At 32.8% G+C, this 13,327-nt stretch overlaps 1 protein-coding gene across 4 annotated transcripts in view; it reads left to right on the forward strand.

Moving 5' to 3' along the window:
* Positions 1-13,327, forward strand: part of LOC113396065 (hemicentin-1-like) — a 133,038-nt gene that overhangs the window by 89,280 nt on the left and 30,431 nt on the right. For 2 of the 4 annotated variants that reach the window (XM_064217842.1, XM_026633840.2), the window contains exon 1: positions 3,951-4,145. The exons of the other annotated variants lie outside the window; for them this stretch is intronic. The gene's annotated coding sequence lies outside the window, so the exon portion shown is untranslated. Of the gene's footprint in view, positions 1-3,950; positions 4,146-13,327 lie in introns of those variants that run through there. 4 annotated transcript variants of the gene reach the window in all.

Raw genomic sequence — 13,327 nt, forward strand, 5'->3', positions numbered from 1 at the left:
TATCACGATATTTTTTAATCGACATCAGCATTTTAAATAATATAATCCCTAGGGAACCTTCGGCTTAATTATAACAATTTATCCCCTTAATAACTAAGAATATTAACTTAATGTAAATATTTAAATTCCAATTAGCACAATTTATTTTAACTACCTACTTTTTATTTTATAAACATACCTACATATTATGTTATGTACATAACCTAACACTTATTTGTTCGTTTTATTTATATTTATAACTATAATACTTGTTTATAATCAGATTAATTTTATACATTTTTATTATTACTTAATATTAACGAAAATAAAAAAAGAAGAAAATAATAAGTATATCTCACGTAAATTACTTTTTTGTCATTTTCATTAAACGTATATAAACCCTATTGTTGCAATGTATTTTTCATAACCTTTTTGAACGAATGTTTTACCTAATTAGTGCGCGTAGATCCCTCTTTCGAGACGTTCTAAATATACCTGTGATTCTTTTTTTCGCAAACACAAGGCACAGAGTGTCAGACCTACGCGGTACATATTTATCGGTATCGCGCAATCGATTTAGGTCAGTGGCGTATATCCACTTCATAATTATATTACCTGGACTTTTGACAGTTTAAAAAAATATATGTCAAAAGTTATTTTGTCATTTTAAGTTAAAACTTTCTATCGTAAATGTGCATCTCTTTATATAAAATTAATGTGTAAAAACCCACAAGTCGAAGCCGTTTCCTCACATCTATAATTACACTTACTTACAAACATATCGTAACAATAAAAAGTATTAATGGCAGATTACTTAGTAAGTGGGTGGTACCTCTTAGGTGGGCCTGTACTAAACTCACCGAAAATATCGCAAGGAGAAAAATTATTAGGCAATCATAACCTGTAGGCGGTACACTAATTTGCGCTAAAATCAACGTTTAGCATATCCGCGATAGATCATTCGACTTCGTGGTCCAATACTGGATAAATTATGGTCGTTTCCCACACGATATCTTGATCAATTCACAAGTGTGGGCGTCAAATACAAAACTCATTGTTTCACCGCAAACATGAGACACCTACGCGAAAGCACAGACTAAAAAACAACTAATCTAAGTTTATTGATTTATATGATACAACATCATATTCACAAAAACAAAACAATAAAAAATACGGACTATTAAATTAAAATAAGTAATACACTCTTAAATTACGAATTAAAATCTGAAACTAGCATGAACATAGAACAAAATGACGGCTAAATATCTTAAAACAAAATATAAAAATTCTAATACTTTTAAAAAAAAAAAAAAAATGAATCCACGAAAAAAATATACGCATCGAATATACAACCTTTGTCATTTATTAAATGCATTCCATTATGAATAGTAAGCGCAAAATATTTAACCTACTCGCAACATGGTTACGTAGAAATTATTCGCTTGGTACATTTCGCGTAATGTTCAGGTAACTAATTATTGAACTGAAAATTAGGCAGCTCCACGATTAAAACTTCATTAATTAACAACATTTACATAAGAAAACATGGAAAAGCGGCATTAACATATAATACGTTTCTTTCAAACGTTAGTATGCAATTCTATTTACGAAAATACGTACGTTATACAGCCAAGATATTTACTCATATGAATATATAAGGTATACATATTATGTTTCACGTCATCTAAACATTAAAAGCGTTAGCATACATGTATTTTATTTTATATGAGTTAAAATAAACATAAAAACAATTTTAATCAAAGAAAAATTGTGGTATTTCTAAATGAACCGAGGTTTTTCTGTACAATGTCGCCTCATTTCGTTAGGATCAAACAAGCCAATAAAGAAATAATCCATTCACAAGCAACAAAGAGTTTTTATAAAACGAGTACGAACATGTAGGTATAGACAAGATGGCGTAGTGGTTAGGAAACGTTAATATCAACCGAAGACTATGCGTTCAAACCCGGACCAACATCGCTGAATTTTCACGTGCTTACTTTATACTTATAATAAATCTTGGTGGTAGGGCTTTGTAAGCCCGTATGGGTAGGTACCACCCACTCATCAGATATTCTACCGCCAAATAACAGTACTCTGTATTGTTGTGTTCCGGTTAGAAGGGTGAGTGAGCTAGTGTAATCACAGGCACAAGGGACATAACATCTTAGTTCCCAAGGTTGGTGGCGCATAGGTGATGTAAGGAATGGTTAATATTTCTTACAGCGCCTTTGTCTATGGGTGACCACTTACCATCAGGTATGCAAGTCCGCCAACCGATGCCATAAAAAAAAATCTTGAGCTTGCCGATCAAGATAAGAAACCTGCATATCTGGAGTGTAATTTTGATACATGTGCACTCATCAACCCGCATTGGACTAGCGCGTTGGAATAAGTTCTAAGCAAATTTTCTAAGGGAGAGGCCTGAACCGAGCAGTGTTTTAAAAGCATCATTTTGCTTTTACTAATATATTTATCAATTCAGTAAACTCGAAATTCAAATAGTTACATTTTTATTAAACGACATGGCTTCTTTTAAAATAAGTACTGTTAGTCAATATTCGTGACGTGTCACTCATCAATCAGCCACTCCTAACAAAGGCGACAACGGGAAACAGTATAATGCTAATTTGATTACGTTAATAAAATCTTGCAGCTAATATAGTCGATCAATGTAACTACACTTTATTGAAAAGTATTATTATATTATAAAATCTTTTATTATTATTTAATATAATTTAAATATAAATTGCGTTACGCTAAATTCCATAAAATATTCATTATATTAATTTTCATTATTCAAAATGTCAATAAATCAAATTAATATTTTACAATACAAAAGTTTGAATCGGATGATTTTTCAAATTAATATTTTATTACTATTCTATTAGGTTTAGTAAAATATTATTTGAATAGATTATTAAACAAGTTTGAAGGCGTGATCTAAACAAATAAATACTTGTGAGCAATTAACATCAATTTATTATATTTAACGCCTCACGAATAGGCATTCAATTTTATATTCTATTTAAAAGAACAACACTAACGGTACTAAAAAATTGAAGGCCGACTGGCAAATGGGCCTGATGGTAAGTGACCACTGCAGTATTCACTGGCATTATAAGAAACGTTGGTAACTAAGATGCCATGTACCTTGTGTCTATAGTTACACTGGCTCACTCACTCCTCAAGCACAAAAATATTGAGCTTAACTACTGTAGTGGTAGATTACATGATGAGTGGTGGTACATACCCAGACGGACGCAAAACCCTACCACGTATATTTGCCAGGTGAGGTCTTATTAAAATAATAGCAATCCATAATAGAAAATCATTAAAGTTACAAAATAACAACAAAAGTCCATAAAAAAAAAATAGTAACGTTTGGTTAAGGTTGTATAAAAAAGTCACCATGTACAATTTATAATACATAGAAACTACTTTGTCAGAGCCTGTATTGTCCCTTAGCTTTCCAAGAGCTTTTTTTGTTAAGGAGAAGTCTTTGGAGCTTAATTCGCCACGGTGATCCATTTCAAGTTGGCACATACAAGCCTCGGTATTTCTTTCGAAACATGTTGATTTCCTCACGATATTTTCCTTTACCAATTTCTTCAAATTATTTAGATTTGAATGAAATTATTGTGTGATCTTTGATTTGTGTCTTTGTAAAATCTCGTCCTTGCATTATATTTGTATAAAAAAAATCGAATATTATTAAAATAGATGCAATGGAAAATCCATGAGTATTCCGGATCTTCTTTCAAAGAAAAAAAAAGTGATTATCAAATAAAATTTGTATCCATACCACAAACATATAAGGCTTTATTCGATTAAAAATAAATCCTACTTTATGATTCATAAATATCCAAATCATACATGTTCTATGACGTGTCCTAACCGGACACACTCGTAGTTCTACAAGTCCGGTTGTTAAGAAGCGCAAGAAACATAAGTTACACGCTATATTGTCCAGTCAGTCTGAAAGTACGTTCGAGAACGCCCGCCTTCGCGTCGAGTTTCCGGACGAACTCGAATCGTTATCATTCGTTACAAAATGTTTGTGAACTATGCAAATTAGCTTTTTTCAGTTAATGTTTTTAATCTGTGCTGTTTTGAGTTTGACTTGTGATTAATTTGCAGTGGGGTGGAAGGTTGTTTCGTATTTTGTAAGTTATTTTTCATTTATAACATTTTTGTATCTTTTAATTCTTTTTTCTTTTATAAAACATAGATATTATGAACACATTAAAAAAAATCATAGAAATTTGAATTTCGACTATTGTAAATTAGTATATTGAAATCGAATTTAGGTTCTGTTTCACATAGGTAATAAATTAAAAATTAAATATTCATATATCGACTCAACCCATCAAATAACAAAAGAGGACGACTTCTACATAGAGCATTTAAATAAATATAACAAAACAATTTGAAGGCTGAAATGTCTATGTATTATATGCTTTATGTATATTCATAGAAATATTAATGTACTACATATATTTTTAAATTACTTAAATAAACTAAGTATAAATAATATTTTAAAACGTGTAACAGGCAGGCAATCCATCACGTATATTAAGACTACTCCACTTAAAGCTAACATAAAACATTCGAAATAGAATTGATACTGAATTTCTCTTTTAACATACAATTGGCTTCATTGAAAGTCGATGTTCTCGTTCCTATTCTCAAAATAAAGATGTCGAAAGACGAACAGCGTAAGGCAATAATGTTTATTTAATACGAACCATTAAGAACGGACGATGAATTAATTAGAAATTTGTAACGTAAGGGCTCTAACTGTCTGACGCTTTTATCTCGCCGCGTCGTGTTCTAGTTGAGATATAAAAAATGTATGATAACAATATGATGATACGGTGCATCTGATCTCTCGAAGTTAGCGAGCTCGTTTTCCATACTAAACTGATTTCTTGCTTATTTGGAACAGATCCAGTTGCATTCATTTTTGCTTATTTCGTACTGGTCCAATTGTTGCGACGAGCGAGTTGCTAGAACTTCTGTTGGCACTAGAGAAATTTGTTTTTGTTTTATACTCTTTGGTAAAAGAAGGAAAGGTTTTCGTTTTTGCTTTTCATGAATATTTCAAATGACTGAAACTTGAATCATATATGAGTTTTACAAAAGGTCTCAAGTTCTCGTGCATATTTGACGGTATTTTTGTGGCGTATCGCTTGCTCAAGCTAATCAATAAGGTTTATAGTTCGTTAAAAGAAATAGTTAAATTTGACCGAAACATTTAGACTCTCAATATACCGGTATGGACAATTAGGCTGTATAAAAAACTTTTATTCGCATTCCGTATCGCTTAACTATGTTGGTGATCTTGTACTGACTTAGTAACGGTACGATTACAGCTTTAGTTGATATAAAAAAGTCGAAAATGTTATGCGGTTGAATAATGAAAGGTGATTCGACTCGGTTATTTGAGTCCTAATTAACAAAGTCGGGCTTTATTGCAAAAAATGCGTGTCCTTCAAGATAATTATGTCGCAATCGTAGTATAAAAACAAAACAGTCGTTTATTATAAAAAGTCAAGTATTGAGTATAATTACTCAACACTATAATGAGGAAAAAAGAATATATATACATTTATTTTACGTATATAATATTATACGGAAATTAAAACTAAGTTCAATAAAGAAAACTTGGTGGTAGGGCTTTGTGCAAGCCCGTCAGGTACCACCCACTCATCAGATATTCTACCGCCAAATAATAGTACTCTGTATTGTTGTGTTCCGGTTAAAAGGGTGAGTGATCCAGTGTAATTACAGGCACAAGGGACATTACATCTTAGTTCCCAAGGTTGGTGGCGCATAGGTGATGTAAGGAATGGTTAATATTTCTTACAGCGCCTTTGTCTATGGGAGGTGGTGATCACTTACCATCAGGTGGCCCATATGCTCGTCCGCCAAACAATGCCATAAAAAAAAAAAAAATTTTTTTTTAGATTAATGCTTTTTATGGAAAATAAATTCACACTCTCTACGCATGTATTAGTATAGTATAGTATAGTATAGTATACACTTAACTAGCTATATCGCCAATACGATGGTAACTAACCTAAGCTGCTTCGTATATTTGATAATACTGCACCTATATTACCAAATACCGATGTCGACGAGATGTCTCAGGCATTTTTGGATCAGTTCAAGCATTATCCCTCGAACACAATTTCCTACAAAACAGATTGTGGGATTAGTTCACGAAAATAACTCCTTTTTCCGACTCCGTATTCTTGTGCCAGAGTATATTATTATCCAAATAAAATTTCATAGTTTTTTTTTAATAGTCAAATTACGAACCAACATCCAACGAACTTAAAGATTTTTTTAAGAAGATCTTGTGCATATTTTTTTCCTCGTCAGTTTTTGTACAAAAATACTACAATGCTGAAATACTGCAACACATCAATACGGTTTTCCGTTTTAATGGTGAGTGAGCCTCTGCAATTACAGGTGCAAGTGACACTACATCTTCGATCCCATCGTTAGTAGAGCATTGACAAAAAACAATGGTTTACATTTCTACAATATAATTGATGAAATACATCAATTGTAGAATTATACAACTGTAGAATTCATATTCATTCGTTATTAATGAATTTAAATCACAACATATTACAGAATAAGTACTTCCGCCACGTCTTTACGTAATAAACTCAAGATTTACCTAAATGATTTTTATACGGTTTTCAATAATGAACGATATGGTTCATGAAGGTTTAGACGTTTTTACATCTACAATAAAATAAAATATTGTGTAAATTTATGAAAATAGTTTTTAGGCTCATCTGATGGAAAGTGACTACCACCGTCCATGGATATCTGCAAAACCGGGGGACTTGCAGGTGAGTTGCCGGCCTTTAAGGAATGAGTACGCTCTTTTCTTGAAGATTTCCAAGTCGTATCGGTTCGGAAAAACCGCCTGCTTCCACCACCGGTTGCTGGAAAGCTGGTTCTTCCACAGAGTGGTTGTGCGAGGAAGAAATTTTTGTCAAATAGTAATATTTGGCTAAAATGTGATAACGATTGTTGAAGTTGTCCGAAAAAATATGTCGGTCAATAGAGATGTATATCATGATACGTTTTATATAGAGCCTTATTCTACCCGAACGAAGCCGGGTCCGATAGCTAGTAATATTTATATATTATATTTATATTTAAGTATGTTTTTCAAGACAAGATTACATAAATGTTTAAAAGCGTGGTGTTGGTAATTATTGTTTTCCAGGCAGTATATGTAATATAAAATAATTGGATTTGATTGACATAACTCTGTAATTAAAATGATGGAAAAAAGTATAGTAACAACTGAGTCAGGTTTACATTTAATTCAACAGTTCAACATAACCATTCAATTGCTTTTATGAGCCTAATTAATAATATTTTGATTTAATTTAATTTGAAAATAAATAAAAAATGCATAAACTATATATATTAAAATATAAGGACAAGTCAGATAGATTATATTGGTATAAATTTGCGTCAAGTTTGTAACAATTGACTTTGTTTGTATATTTATTGTTTTGCTAACGCGTACGTCAACCAAGGCCTACAGCTACAACAATGTCGTTAATGATATCTCATTACAACACAAAAGGTTCAAGTAATAGCAGGTTTAACTACACCTCCGATAAACTACAACAAGATATTATATAATTTAATACAATTTTATTGTCATTTTGACATGATTCTCATACAATTATAAGTTACAACACTGTTGTAAAAAACATCACTGAATTTTCATTTTTTTGACAGTCCGTTAAGAAGTGATCACCACGGCGCATTCACATTCAAATCTAATCAAATAAAAATATAATTTATTCAAGTAGGCTTTTACAAGTACTTTTGAATTGTCATTTAATAAACTATATTAAGTGAAACTACCGCCGGTTCGGAATGTAGATTATATCGAGAAGAACCGGTAAGAACCTCAGTAGTTACTCTTTTTCAACATCTAAAAATACAGTCATGCTAGTTAAATACAATTATATATGTATGTAATAATATATCCAGCCTGGAAGTCAATAAGTATTAACTCCACCCTTTTTTCTCATCTACATAATCTTGTATTGAATAATGTGCCTTCTTTACCAATGTATTTTTTACAAATGTTTTGAATTTATGAAACGGCAAAGTTAAAAATGTCTGCGCATTTTTATTACAGAAACGACCTTGCCCCAAGAATGATGTATTGACTTTGCGGACTATTAATTGCCCGATTAGAAATATATACCATTGCACATGGCCAATTAGCCATCGGCCATGGGAACTAAGATGCGATGTCACTTGTGGCTGTAGTTACACTGGCTAACTCACCCTTCAAACCGGAACAAAACCATACCATGTACCATGCGGTAGAACTTGTCCGGACGGACTTACACAAAGCCGTACCAAGTTATATGTTTATTTACAAGTCATGACTCTTATGGTATTTACAAACATTCAATTTTTAAAGTCAAATTGTTTGATGCGTCTTAATCAAGTGCAAGAAACTGAATTGCGTACAATGCGTCTAAACGAGACGTAACACGTGAAGTATGTATTAAATATTGACAATTGATTCGACATTAAAAGTTGCCGATTTAATGTTGGATTGAATCACTTCAGTTACCAAATCTTCTGACACATTCCACTGATTGACATATTTTGCTGTTTTCGTATCTATTGACGTGGTAGCATTATTAACAAACAATTTTGTAAATAAGAGCAGAGTTCGGAACCTCAAATAATATAGTCTCCTCGATAAAAAAGCTTATAAACATAGTTCGCTTAGAACCAATAGTCGTAAAAAATGGGCCACCTGATGGTAAGTGGTCACCACGACCCATAGACGGGAGTTGTAAGACATAATAACCATTGCTTACATTGCGAATGCGTCACCAACAATGGGAACTAAGATGTCATGTCCCTTGTGCCTGTAGTTACACTGGCTTACTCACTCTTCAAACCGTAACACAACAATACTAAGTACTACTGTTTGTTGGTAGAATATCTGATGACTGGGTGGTACCTACCCAGACGGGTTTGCACGGTGTCTGACAAAGTTAGGAGATAAAATAGCCGAAAGTAATGCCCGTAATAACCCACTTAGGCCAAAGTTCTATGAAGACATATGTAATATTTAATAACTGAGATCTGTTTAAAATAAATTTTAATAATACATTTGCAACTAAATTTAAATGTGAGCCAATCAGATGTGTAATGATGACAGTGTGCGAAATATACAAATGTTCTGCATAAAACACGAATATTAAAGTTCATAAATATATATTACAGTTCATATATATATCAATGAAAATAAATTAAAACATTAAAACAACTTCAAAGAATTTATTTATAACCAAAAACATTTTATATTTTAAGACTTTGTTCTGAATGTTAACGCCATTCGAGTTGTCCTTTAAGTTAAATAAAATTGGGATAAATGTCATAAAATAAGCTTGGGCGAATTTGAACTTTGACCTATTCAATAATGATTTATATGAATATTTAAAATTGTTATATAAATCGAAATGTTTTTATGTCTAAAGTTTTTCATGAACATAATAAGATTACATTGATAGAATGGACGCCGACCGTTTGTTGACAATCGAATTCATAATCCTCATTCAATATCACACAACAAAGAAAAAAATAACAATGATGCTGTAATGATACAGTTAAGCAACTGTTATCAGAGGTCTCGGGTTCAAACCCAGACAAGTGCTTGATTTTTGAGTAACTTAATTTAAGTGTATCTATACATATACACTTAAAAAGAGCCGTGATGGCCCAGTGGTTAGAACTCGTACATCTTAACCGATGATTTCGGTTTCAAACCCAGGCAGGCACCACTGAATTTTCATGTGCTTAATTTGTGTTTATAATTCATCTCGTGCTCGGCGGTGAAGGAAAACATCGTGAGGAAACCTGCATGTGTCTAATTTCAACGAAATTCTGCCACATGTGTATTTCACCAACCCGCATTGGAGCAGCGTGGTGGAATATGCAACCCTTCTCCTCAAAGGCAGAGGTGGCCTTAGCCCAGCAGTGGGAAATTTACAGGCTGATAATGTAAAAAAAATGTAATACATATAATAAAATTGGAGTGTCTGTTTGTAATATTAAAATAACCTATTTTTACTTAATGCATATCTATGTATACACGGGACATATACCAAAATAACAATTTTTGTCTGTCTGTTTGTTCCGGCAAATCTCTGGAACGACTGAACCGATTTCGACGGGCCTTTCACCGGCAGATAGCGGATGTAATAAGGAGTAACTGAGGCTACTTTTATTTTAGAATTATATGTAGAATAAAAATAAAATCACGCTACAATATCCAAATAACTTAAATTCAAACAACGTGCACGAAGTCGCAGGGACAGCTAGTCTACAATAAAACTGGCGTTGCTTGTTAACACTAGAAAAGAGCGTATAAATTATTGTTTTAATAACACGGTCATATATTACACTGGTTTCCTATATGGTAGCTGTAAATTTAATTAAATCCTGTAAAATTAATATTCATAAGTGCTCGATTCTACTCGATTATAGTATATATTGTTTTGATATAGGTAAGATATTTCGGCCTAAGCGGATTTTGTCAAGCGGTCCCCAACAATGGAATTCATATTTTTTGTTTGAATTGTGCACTAGTGACGGTGGGACGGCAAATCCAACACAACTGGAATATAGAAAAAATTTTTCAAACGCAGGACTAACTTTGTGTTGCCCAAGGCTAGGGTAATGATGTAGGGAACGCATATACTTTAAACTTCCAAACTCCGAACCATCAACATTTTTTTGACAATACACCTAATAACTTTCTATTGGACTGAACCAGGATTTGAACCTAAGACCTTGAAACCTGCGGCCTATCTAGATACTAGACCAACGAGGCAGTTATTCTCACATATATATACAATGGAAGTTTAAATAATTTATTACAACAAGCTATCAGGTTAAAATGAGACGAGTCAGAACCGATGACTAACTTGTTGATTTCGTTGATCCTTGGTCAGTGACCTTGGCTTAAAATGGGTTTTTTTGGTACACCTTGATGTTTGCCAACTAGCCACTTAGAGGTTTTGATTTTTTAAAACGAATTCTATAATTATATCGTCTCAATTACATCATTTAAAAATGTATATTTATAATCCTTTTCATCTTCAACCAAACCTATACATCACGGAAAATGTTCAGTCATGAACATTACTCTAAAGAACTCTTGAGAATCGTAGTGAAGCTTCGAATTATTTGACAAGAGGTCTTGACAAAGATACGTTTATATCCGTTGAAAATTGGTTCAATTTAGTGTACCTATTACGAGTAGCAGAAGCAAAGATTTTATACAATATTATGTAAGTAGTTTAAGCCATAATAAAAGCTGACTATAATCATTATAAGAATAAAATATAAATAAACGTATACATTTTGCTGAAATTACCTAATTGCTCTAGTGGTTGCAAATTCAAAAGTGCTGAGAAGTAATTTCGGTAGCTGCTCCAAGTCTGGAAGTAGGCTGTGCTTATACAACTGTGCCGAAATGTACGTAAACCCCTGTGGTCCTGCCCCTGAGTCCTCCGTTCGTATATTTTCCCTTGATTATGAGAAATAAGAATAGAGTTCACCTGTTCTTACGCACACACTTGCGTTTTATTAGCTTCCGTCGAGAATGGTAGCCAAAATTTAAATCATATCTTTAGCAAAACTTCGTACCCGTAAAATAAATTAAACTAATAAATAAACATTACACACACTATCGAGAGTTTGACACACATACACATCTTTCATCTGCCAATATCAACACAGGTCATGTCAAAGTGAAACTCAATAACATTTATTTTGACCTTTCCTTGCTTTTTATTGTAATAATGATATGGTATTGTCCAGCTCAGTTTCATTTTTTCTATCTTTCCAATCAATATATCTTATATTTTTATTAGCAATGAATTGCGTTCGAATTTCAACCAATGGGCGAGTCCCAGTAAACAATATTGAATAACGACAAGCGTCTTTAAACCATTAACCAATTGCGTTTTTTTTATGGTATCGGTAGGCGGACCGGCAAATGGGCCACCTCATGGTAAGTGGTCACCACCGCCCATAGACAATGGCGTTATAAGAAATATTAACCATTCCTTACATCACCAATGCGCCACCAACCTTGGGAACTATGTTACGTCCCTTGTGCCTGTTACACTCGCTCACTCACCCTTCAAACCGGAACACAACAATACTGAGTACTGTTTGGCGGTAGGCTTGCACAAAGCCCTACCACCAATTACTTATAGTACTTACTTGCGTTACTTGCACAGTTGTTTTTGACACTCGAGTGAGTGTTTCTGATGTACTGTCATCAGCGGTGTGGGAGATGTGTTTGATGTTTTGTTTACAAAAAAAGTTAAACACATATTCCTATTCCAATCGAAGATCGAAGCCCCACTACAGATTCAGTATTACAAACATTTTCTGATTATATAAAAACGCTACTATATTTATATAAAAACGCTATGCCACTTTAGTATTTATTTCCACTATATTTAACTTTCAAAGTGCACCCAAATTCAAAACGTTTTTTCACCACGAATTCATAATGAATATATTTTATTTAAGAACTCAACTAATTGATATTCCGTCAATTAAATTTCATATTTCATTTGGAACTACTCTTGTGGTTAGTGAAGGTAGTATTCATCATTACCGATTAAACAATTCTGAAAGACCGCTCATTGTATATTTACATATTTGTAATGTGCTTTCACTATTATTATCTATACTAATATTATAAATGCGAAAGTAACTCAATCTGTCTGTTGATCTCACGACCAAATCGTTGAACTGAATTTATGAAATTTGGTATGAAGCAATTTTAAACACGAGCGAAACCGCTGGCGTCGACTAGTAGTACATTTTGCATTTGTGCTTTAGGAATTACTGTACAAATTACAACCACATAATATGATGGCTGGAATGCTAGTAATATTACGCGCTTTATAATTGAGTGCGCTTAACATGTACTAATATTTTAATATACAAAACTTTGCCTGAATTTGTTTATAGAACTGTAACATATATTCATATTTAATTCTAGAGTTGCTTTTTTTGAAGATTATTAAATGAATTAATCGACCGTCGATTCAATTCTTGATCTACGTATGAAATACGCCAAGATATCTTAGACAATCTGAGGACTACGTTGGCATATCCCACATGTTGACCAAGGTAGAACACGTCAATGTTAATATAACGGATTCAAAACGATGCAAGCACCACTAATTAACACCAGTAATCAGCGTTTAAATGATTATATGCATTAATTGTATTGCATCCATTTATA

The sequence above is a fragment of the Vanessa tameamea genome, chromosome 19 (genome assembly GCF_037043105.1).
Source record: "Vanessa tameamea isolate UH-Manoa-2023 chromosome 19, ilVanTame1 primary haplotype, whole genome shotgun sequence".
Lineage (NCBI taxonomy): Eukaryota > Metazoa > Arthropoda > Insecta > Lepidoptera > Nymphalidae > Vanessa > Vanessa tameamea.